Source organism: Coptis chinensis, chromosome 7 (genome assembly GCF_015680905.1).
Source record: "Coptis chinensis isolate HL-2020 chromosome 7, ASM1568090v1, whole genome shotgun sequence".
NCBI classification, from domain to species: domain Eukaryota; kingdom Viridiplantae; phylum Streptophyta; class Magnoliopsida; order Ranunculales; family Ranunculaceae; genus Coptis; species Coptis chinensis.
In genome coordinates this window covers 42516315-42523739 of record NC_141462.1, presented here as the reverse complement: position 1 = coordinate 42523739, position 7425 = coordinate 42516315, and positions in this window count along the sequence as shown.

The window sequence follows — 7425 nt, the reverse complement described above, 5'->3', positions numbered from 1 at the left end:
TCATCACAGCGAATGCCACACTCATCATTACAATTGGTCCAAAGTTAAAACTCAACCCCTTCATCTAGGTTGGGTACAGACTCCCCCCAATCCAATTTGATCATGACATCTTCACCTTTTTGCAATGCTTTTTTCAAACTATCTCCAAAGGAATGATCAATTAAAGCTGACGAGATCCCAATCTTCTCTATGTATCCTGCCACTGCGTCATTATTCTCCTCAAGTAGCCCAACCTAAGATATTATACAGCTGAGTCCTCCAACAAAATAACAAAGAAAAAGAAACAGAAAATCAAATCAAAACTGGAAACGACTTCGGAAAATCTGAAGGTTAGCCCATAACTTAATTCAAACCGTAAAGTATACCTCATTTTAGGCCGAGTAATTGAGTGAGAGAGCAACACATAACAAAGACACAAACAAAACAGTGACAAAGACTAACATCAAATGGAAAGATACCACTAAAGAACTGGAAAAAAAAAAAAAAAGAAGGGAAAAATCATTAACAAAAACTATTTAACAGATCCGATTAAATAAAATATAATTTGTGTACTGTAAAAGAAAAATATGAAAAGCAATATTTTAAAAATAAAATATATACAACAATTCAATAATAAAAAATAGAACAAAGAATAACTAAGAGTACTTAACTGGAATAAATCTTAAATGACTTCATAGTGAATAAGTTTGTCTTAACATTGATATCATTGATGAAGTGATGTATCTTTCGCTTTAAAATTTTGGAAAAATCAGCTGGAAACAGATTGAAATCAACAATATCTTTAGATATATATTATAGCTATACCCTCTTGGCTCTATTTTTCAAGACTTCATAGAGTTTCCAATTTTTTATAAACTCTAACACTAATTACCAAAAAAAAGGAATTCCAAATCATTAGATATATATTATAGCTATACCGTCACTAATCTATTTTTTGGAGCACTCACAGATCCAGACTCCAGTTTTTTCTAAATTCTATTATTAATTTCGAAAAAGTAAGATATAAATAAAGAAACAATTTCATCTAAAGTTTCAGAGAGTCTCCAACTTTTCCTAAATAATATAGCTAATTACGGAAAAAAATTGAGACAGACAACTAAATTGCTAAAAACAGTAGTTTCAACAAAAAACGGTTTTTCTAAAACTCTTACGCTACAAAAAATAGTTTCCACACTAATCTCAGATGAAGTTTAACATAACAAAGTTTCTTTCTAGAAAATGACAATGAATCTATGAAAGAACAAAGAAAAAAATAAATTGAGTTGCTTGAACATTTACCATACATGTGACTGAAAAAAAAGAAAAAAGTCAACGAATTATAAAATAAGTAACAGTATACACCCAAAACAAATAAAATTGTATTGTATGCACTATATATATGGGCCTAAAAAATAAATTTTGATCAATTTAATGTGTCATCCACTGTGGGATTTAGACATTTAGTCGTAGTTAAGAATTTCAAAAACCACAATTTCGGCCACAATAATTACAACATATTCCAATTACATTTATGAATTTTATAATTTCCAATTTTAGTGGAATAACGAGATTTAGTTAAAGCAGACGTTGACTTAAATAAATTATATAACTATGGATTTAGTTAAAGTGGAAGTTGGGCTTAAATAAATTATATATCAAACCAAAACAAATTACTATACATGTGGAAAATTAAATTATACAAAAAATAACATCACAAAATATATAATAGAAAATAAAATAAATAAATAAATAAATAACGGCAAACCAATAATGACAAATATTTTAAAATATATATAATACTACATGAAACTACCGTCAAAGAACAATTAACTGAAAACAGAAAACTAGATGCAAATACATCGAACGAACCTCAAATAATATTTAACGGGAAATCGAAAATTGGATGCACATGCAAGCATTAAACTAATCTTAAAAAGTAATTAATGCACAGTCAAAATATTGATAGAACTGCATTAAACTACCCTCAAAGAATAATTAACGTTGGATTATCGAAAAAATAATAATAATAATTAACATGAAATCAAAACTTGGATGCAAATACATCGAACTGACATCAAAAAATAATTGTGGGGAAATCAAAAACTGGATGCAAATGCATTCAATTAACCCTCAGAGATTAAATTAATGGAAAATCGGAAACTGAATGCAATTGTATTGAACTAACCTAAAAAAATTAACTATAAATTAAAAACATGATGCAAATGCAAGCGTAGAACTAATCTTAAAAAATAATTAACTGGAAATCGGAAACCATATGCAACTATAATACTACACTAAACTAATCTAAAAAAAATGCATATGCATTGAACTAACCTTAAGAAATAATTAATGGAAAATCGGAAATTGGATACAAATTCATTGAACTAACCTCAAACAATAATTAATGTGAAATCAGAAACTAGATGCAAATGCAACCTTATCAAATAATAAATGAGAAATCATAAACTGGATGCAAATGTATTAAACTAATCTCAAAGAATAATTAACGAAAAATTAGATGTTTGATGCAAATGCATTGAACTGATCTCAAAGAATAATTAACATAAAATTGGAAATTGGAATGCATTGAACTAATTGCAAAAAATAATTAACAAGAAATCAGAAACTGGATGCAATTGCATTGAAATAACTTCAAAAAATAAATAACATAAAATCAGAAATTGGATGCAAATGCATTGAACTAATCTCAAAATATAGTTGTGTTATATGTTGTGAGAATGTCTCGATAAGTATAGTTTTACATTTAAAACGGTGTTTTTATTATTATTTTTCGTATGATTGGAAACATCTTACTATTCAAGTAACTTCAAGTAGCTTATTAGATAATCTCACAAAACTTCAATCAAACATCCATTATTAAACAACAAAATGAAGTTGAAGGGTTTTATCAATGGTGAGTTTTTTTTTTTAGTGGAGAGTGATCAATATAAAATTTGTATATAATAGTTTTGCATATATAGTTGCATATATTTTTCAGAATAATTAATATGAGAGGACCTGTTCGTAGATAATCTTTGAAGATCCCACATAGTGAGTCAGATATAATTTAAAGAATAACTAACGGAAAATCGAGAACTGGATAATCTTTGATAATCCCATATAGTAAATCAAGCATAATTTATTTTTATGTCATGTTTGCAAGAACACTACAAGTGGATTAGTAGAAAGTTAGTATTACACACCACATTGGATAATTAAAAGAAAGTTGAAAACTAGATTCAAATACATTGAACTGAGCTCAAAGAGTAATTAACAGAAAATCGTAAACTTTATGCAAATGCAATAAACTAAACTCAAAAAGTAATTAATTAGAAATCAGAATCTAGATGCAACTGCATTAAGCTAACGTCAATAACTAACGGGAAATTAGAAATTGGATGCAAATCCTTGAAAAATATTTAACGAAAAATCGAAAACGGTATGCAAATACATCAAACAAACCTCGAATAATAATTAACGGGAAATCGAAAACTAGATACAAATGCATTAAACTAACCTAAAAAAATAATTAACATAAAATCAAAAACTGGATGCAACTGCATTGAACTAACCTCATAGAATAAATGGTGGGAAATCAGAAACTAGATGCAAATGCATTGAAATAACTTCAAATAATAGTTAACGGAAAATCAGAAACCGGGTGAAATTGCATCGAACTAACCTCAAAACATAAATAATTAAAAATCATAAACTAGATGCAGATGTATTGAACTAACCTCAAATAATTATTAATGACAAATTGGAACTGGATACAAATGCAATGAAATAATCTTAAAGACTAATTAACAAAACATCGAAGACTGGATGCAACTGCACTGAACTAACCTCAATGAATAATTAACGGAAAATTAAAAACTTGCTGCAAATGCATTGAACTAACCTAAAAGAACAATTAATGGGAAATCGAAAATTGGATATAACTGCATTGAACTAACCTCAAAGAATAATTAACTAGAAAATCGTAAACTGAATGCAACTGTATTAAACTAAAATCATAGATTAACTAACATGCTAGGAAATCATAAATTGGAAGCAATATCCTTGAAGAATGTTTAACGAAAAATCGGAAACTAGATGTTATGCATTGAAATAACCTAAAAAAATAATTAATTGGAAATCGAAAACCGGATGTAAGTGCATCGAACTACCCTCAAAGCATAAATAACCGGAAATTGGAAACTATATGTAAATGCATTAAACTAACCTCAAAAAATAATTAACGGGAAATCAGAAACTGGATGCAGATGTATTGAACTAACCTCAAAGAGTAATTATCAGGAAATTAAAATCTGGATGCAAATGCAATGAACTAATCTCAATAAATAATTAACAAAACATTGAAAACTATATGCAACTGCACTGAATTAACCTTAATGAATAACTAACGGGAAATCGTAAATTTGGTGCAACTGCACTAAACTAACCTCAAAAAATAATTAACGGAAATCAGAAACTTAATACAACTACATTGAATTAACCTCAAAGAATAATTAATGAGAAATCGGAAACTAGATGCAACTACATTGAACTAGCCTCAAAGAATAATTAACGTAAAATCGGAAACTTGATACAAATGCATTGAACTAACCCCGAAACATAGTTTTACATTAAATCGGAAAGTATAGTTTTACATTTTAAGTAGTATTTATTGTAATTCTTTTATTATGATTGGGAATGTTTTGCTATTCAAGTAGCTTCAATATCATCTTCGCCACATTGGGCATTCTCACAAAACTTCAATCAAACTTCAATTATTAAATCTAACAACAAAATTATGTTGATGGGTTTTATCAAGGTTTGGTGCTTTCTTTTTATAGAGAGTGGTGATATAAATTTGAATGAGTGATTAATATAATTTTCATATCTCATAGCTATGCATAGTCGCTAATATTTTTTAGAATAATTTAATATAACGACACCCGTTCGTAGGACGGGTTCGAAAGCTAGTATTATGCCAATATGCGAAACTAACCGATCTCAATCATAGAATTACACAAAATGAAGCAATAAGGAAACATTTCATCAAGTCAATCAAGTCAATTGAGCTTATCATAACATGTGTCAAGTGTCAACAAAAAGGACACGTAGTGTGTTCTAGAAATAAATTGGGCTTTTAAAAAATAAACAATGAAACCAAAAGGGCCGGGCTTTTGCAATTATCAACAAAAACTAGGATTTGGGCTTTCGTATCTAACAAACTACATTCAGGAGGCCACATTTGATAACAAATTGGGTTAAGACCAAGGCCCAAAATATCGATATCGATGAATATATCGGTGTACCCAAAAACCGATATATATCGGATATATCCATTTTTTTGGTGACCAGTCCAAACTATTTAAAATATCAAAAATATCGGAAATATAATATCGGAAATATCATAAATATATCGAAAATATATTGGAAATATCAGATTTATATTAAAAAATTGTCAAAAAGTCAACCGATATATATCGTATATATCGATTATATCGGCGATATAAAGTTTTATATCGAAAATTCATATATATATCGGGAAAAAAAGGGTTCTATATTCGGTGGATATATGTTGGAAATATCGATGTCGGTATACCAAAATACCAATATATATCAGCGATGTATCGAATATATCGGCGATATTTTGGTCCTTGGTTAAGACCACTATAGGCTTCAGTTGTAGAAATGGACGTTGGCTTTCACAAATTTATAGACCAAACCAAGTAAATTTATAGACTATGGTCATTTGGTTGTTCCTAAATGTCTTACATGGAAACTAATTGACTTAGTTGATATGGTTTTACAGCTTATGACAAGTGCACCTATACAACCTGGTCTAATGGAGGTTGTGCATTACTATAGGTATAATTTAATATGTATTGAAGTAATGAGTATGTTTCTTTGATGTTGGTAGATGTCTAGGACTACCTCGATCAACACAAGGTAGTAAGTGCACACAAGGACAAAGCATATTGGAGGTTTGCTTGGTGGTTGGATTGTTGAGTTATGCACATTGGTATGCTACTGTACTAAGCCAGAATGAGTCTTTGCTAGTGTATGATGAACACATTGCTACACAAAGCCCCAATTGATTGATGAGGCAGATAAAAAAAAAATATAAGAGAAGGTATCATCAATTTTGCTTCAGTAAAGTGGCATAGTGATATGAATCTTTTAACCATTTTGTTTGGTGATATACAACACACGGAAGCGTAATGTGCTTTAAACCCAAACGTTTAAAGCATACAATGAAACAATCCCGGCATGGCCGGGTGAAATGCTAGTTATTATAAAAGTTGGGGTGTCCATTTAAGAGAAAAAAAGGGGCTGAGGTGGCTTCCTAGGAGCATTCTACTGTTCAGTATTAATGGTCTTTGATTTGGAAACTACCCGACATAGCAATGTTCTTATAGGTTTTTTTTTTAAAAGATAAGTTAGGGTTAGGCTGACCCTCACCTGTATAAATCAACCAAGTCTTACATAGATCGTACCTATAGCATCCTCCTCTATGAGTCTATACAATTCTCTATCTAGGGGAGGAGTAAACTTTACTAAGTCATTACAGTCAGAAATCTTAAGCCCTGCAAGCAAATCTGCCGGCTTGTTAGCTTCCCTGAAAACATGCGCAAAAGAGCAGTAGCTGAATGTGGCAGCTAACTTTGATATCATGGCTTCCAAATTCGAACAAGTCCATGGTGGTTTTGCAATTTTTGTGATGATATTCACTGCTGTAAGGGAGTCAATTTCAACTTCCACCTTTTTATATCCTAATTCAGTGCATAGCTCGAGTCCAATCGCGATTGCTTTCAGCTCCTAATAGAGAACAGCTTGTACATCACCGCTTCCCGTATAGGCTGCTACCACCTCTCCTTGACTGTTCCTGATTATACCTCCATGGCCGGACCCCTCCGCCGTCAAAGCACCATCTGCGTTTAGCTTTACCCTGCCTTCCTCCGGAGGAAGCCACTTGCACTCTCGCCTCTTCCTTTCTCTGAACTTTACCCGAATTCCTAATGCCTAGCAAAGCTGTCTAGCTTCCAGCAAATCTTCAATCTCAGCTGCTTGCGTCTGAACATACCTCTTTGTTTCTCTGCTGATTTTCCTCAGGACTATTTTCGCTGGTCTCTCCCTACTCTTGAACCTTCTCCCATTCCTTTCTTTCCATATCCCATCAACTGCCGCACATATATAGACCTTATAAGTATTTGCCACGAAGCTGGATCCTCTACATAACCTCAGCAGCGATGACCACTCCCTATTTGAACTTCTAACATCCGTTATTGTGCCCGGGACTGATTTTATACCATCAAAGATCTCTCCATGAATATATCGCGATTCAAAGAAGAGATGATTTGAATATTCTCGACTTTGGTTGCACAAGCGGCGATGGGAGGAATTGAGGATTTTTGTGCACCAGCCTATCTTTGCGTTGATAAGCTATTAGAAAAC